This window comes from Octopus bimaculoides, chromosome 12, assembly GCF_001194135.2.
Source record: "Octopus bimaculoides isolate UCB-OBI-ISO-001 chromosome 12, ASM119413v2, whole genome shotgun sequence".
NCBI lineage: Eukaryota > Metazoa > Mollusca > Cephalopoda > Octopoda > Octopodidae > Octopus > Octopus bimaculoides.
The window spans coordinates 54,313,300-54,317,308 of record NC_068992.1 but is presented as its reverse complement, the minus strand read 5'-3'; the positions used below and the strand labels follow the sequence as shown (position 1 = coordinate 54,317,308).

Below are 4,009 nucleotides of genomic sequence, written 5' to 3'. Positions count from 1 at the left end.
ATATATATATATATATATATATATATATATATATATATATATACATACATATATATATATATATATACATACAGATACATACATGCACTTACACACAAATAGACATACGCATTTACATTTAAATATGTGTGCTTGTGACAGTTTATGAGTATAAAGATATACACAGTTATGAAGTACTTTTGTAAACATTGTATGCTTATGTAGACACATATGCATGCACATATATACACACTCATGCATATATACATATATACATACATACATACACAGCCACATATATACATACATGCATACATGTATATATATAGTTTTATATATATATGTGTATGTATGTATGCATATATATATGTTTGAGTGTTTCCTACAATTTAGATTGATTGTGTTTCACCACAGTTTGTAGTATAATCATTTTTCATTTTATTTCCATTATATTTGTAAACAATTTATTTTTCTTTCTTAATCCAAAATAATTAGAATGGGATTTTTTTTTTTTTTTACTATTATTATATATCCTTCTTCTATGTTTCCAATTTCATCTGTTTATTTTGTATGGTTATTTTTAATACAAATCCTCATTGTTGAAATATCTGTTTGAATGAGTGATATTAAATTGCTTGTAATATGCCATAATCTAGCTTGAATCAAGATTTTCTGCTGTGTTAGATCATAAAAGAAAATACAAAATTAAAACATTTGTTTTGAATTGATAGCATAGTAAAAGCTGAATATTTTAAAAATAACATCACAGAAGAAAAACAGAATTCTGAAAATGATGAGGGCTTTGTTGAACACAGCAAGAAACACCATTGTAATTCTATATCTATTGAATAAATGACAAAATATGTGAAACTACTTTTTGGTCCAAATTGTTGCTATAGCTACAGAAAAGACATAAATTAAAATAACTATACAGTGTATTCTCAAAATAAGTATCAAACTTAGCCATATTAATCAAGAGATTGACTCCAGACAGAAAGTGTTGTGATAACAGATATCATAAACACCAATTTCAAACAGTAAAAGAGAGCAACAGATCTTCTGAGGAAACACAAACCATGTATCTATTCACCTTTCCACTGTTTTATTGACAAGTGACTGATTTGTAATAAATCAATCAATTTGAATCAATCATTTGAATCTTGTCAGTGTTTCTGTTTTTATTTCATTTCATATTTCTGCTAATAGTGTTTAATATCATATACATTGTGTGGGGGGGGGGTCTCTGTGCTTCTCCTATCAACTCCTCTTTGTGGATTTAGCCTCATGCACTATACCATGTAGAGCCCACCCGAGTTCCATTTCTGAGACTGGCTCAAAGGCCTCTCTCCTCTTTTGCTCCACTGACCAAGCAGAAACCACTTGGCATCCTAGTAGAAGATCATCATCTGAAGTTTCTTGGAGATGTCTTTAGAATGCCATTAAAAAGATACACACAGCTCTCTCTCAATTGGAAGCGAGAAGGGGGAAAAAAGGAAACATGGACGCTGATTAATAATATTAAGTGTAGCTATACCAAAAACGTTTGGGTGTTGAATCATAGCAAAGGAACATTGAAAATGTACCAATAGTCTTATAACATCCTTATTTTCTGGTAGGACAGTTCTGAAGGATCAAGGTGCCTAATCTTTTGCAGAAGACTACAGAGGATGGAGATCTTTTGTTGCTACCCAATGTTCCACATGGAATAAGAGGAACTAACTATCTCTTCTTGACAGAGCCAATATGCCATCTTACCAAATTTTTGTCATACAAGTTGACATAGAATATTGTGGTAATATGTAGTGTAAACATGCCAATATCGTCACAGTTGTCTGTTTATTTGTTTATGCTGATCTGTATTTCAGTCATCATGTGAACTAGATCTCTTTCTTTCACTATTTTTATCACTCTCTCTCCCTTCCTCTCAATATTTTCTTTCTTTTCTTTTCTCTCTGTTTTATTTGTCCTATTTTGTTCTATTATCTCCTTTCCTTTTTTCTTGTCAGCAGCTGGGGTAAGTGTTTTCTTCTATAGTTAAAAACTGACCAACACTTTGGGAGTGAATTTGGTAGACACACACACATATGTAGACACATATCTATCTGTCTATCTATCTATCCCTCTCCATCTCTTTCTCTTTCCTTCTCTCTTTCTCTCTCTCTCTCTCTATATATATATATATGTATATATATATATATATATATATATATATATATATATATATATATATATATATATAAGTATATATATATATTTGTGTGCATGTGCACGTATATATGTATGTGTGCAAATGTAAATGTTTACTGACACACCATGGCTTTGCTCAGTGGTGATATGTTTACATTTCTGGTTGCCATTTTGTCCAGTTGCTTTGAACTTTCAAAGACCTGTAGAATAAAAATCCCCTTACTTGAAAAACAGGTGAGAATTAGTGACAGGAAGAGCATCTGGCTGTAAAATACTACTTCAAATAAAAAACCTATCCAACCCATTCTAGCATTAAAAAACAAACAAAAACACGTTCACAAAGCAAATGAAGTTAATGACCAGAAAGATAACAATTAAAATAAAATAAAAATATAAAACAAGGAATAAACAAAAAGTACGGAACCCACCAAAAATTTGGGCATATTTGAAATTACGATATTTGTACAGCTAGTCCAATACCTTATCCACTCCACCAGCTTGCTATCTCACTGCAGTATGAGTGAGTCACTGTTTGTGTGTGTATGTGCATGCTTATGTCTATGTGTGTATATTTGTGCATATGTTACTCTGACCATCTTTCTTTCAACTGAATAATTAAACGAGGATAAAGATATTAAAACATCTTTATAAGAATATTTCAGACACTTATTTCTAGAATTATTTGAAATTATTGATGAAGAGTCATTGTTCTCCAAAACAATAAGCAAATTACTGACTGCTATCTCTAATGTTAAACATTTTACTTCCATTTCATTTAATTTTTTAAAACTATTTCAATATCTTTTTATATATTATATTTTCAATTTTCTTTTTTTAATAATTTTCTTTAAATTTATGCATTCTCTGATTTTGGTTTCATTTTATTTTGTTCTTGTCATTGTTTTAGTTGTTGTAGTTGTTAGTGCTGTAACATTACAGTTTCTTTGTTAATACGAAACTATTTTCTACCAGACAAAACATATTTTTAACACAGAATTTAATTTAGAATTGTATGGGAGGGGAAAAAACAGCAAAAATAATAAAATAATCAACAAAAACAAACAAGCAATCAGACCTATGAATATAATGCAATTTTCAGTGTGTGCATGAGTGTATAAATGCCAGTGTATGTATATGACTGTGTGTGTGTGTGACTGTGTGTGTGTGGGATTTTGTCACATGGCTATGTTTTGCTAAAATTGTGTACTTACGCACATACAAAAGTGTGTATACACGTGCCTACATTTGTATGTTTGTTTAATATATCTATGTATGTATACAGTTACTTAGTTGGGTATTTAAAAATTAAAACTGTGTGTGTGTTGTATGCATGTGTAGCTTTATGATGATGTATACAAATACATGAATGTATGTTTGTGTATTTCAAGCTGCGTACTTAAATATTTCTCTATGCTTACATATGTTTCAAACAGATTATGTATGCATGATATATATAATTATATATGTGTGATGTATGCATGTATGTATGATGTGTATACACACATACATATAATGTACATATGTATGATGTATGACATATATATGTATGGTGTATATATGAAAAATATATGTTAGTATATATACTAAGTATCTGTTGTGTGTAAGAACACTCTTTGTGATACAACTGGTAGGTGTATATGAAATGTGAGTATATGCATCACTCTGTGCTTGAATATGTGTGCATGCAAATATACATACATATATATGCATGTGTGAGTGTACAGAGGTGTATGCATGCATTTGTGCATATGTATGTATGTATGTGTGCATGCATATATACATATATATATATTTATACATGTATGTATACATGTATGCATGTATATGTGCATATATATATATA

The 4,009-nt window shown here is 29.9% G+C and overlaps 1 protein-coding gene across 1 annotated transcript in view; it reads right to left on the bottom strand.

The window, feature by feature from the left end:
* The window catches only part of LOC128249177 (uncharacterized), a 227,017-nt gene that overhangs the window by 25,355 nt on the left and 197,653 nt on the right, over positions 1-4,009 (bottom strand). The gene's annotated exons all lie outside the window — the stretch shown is intronic.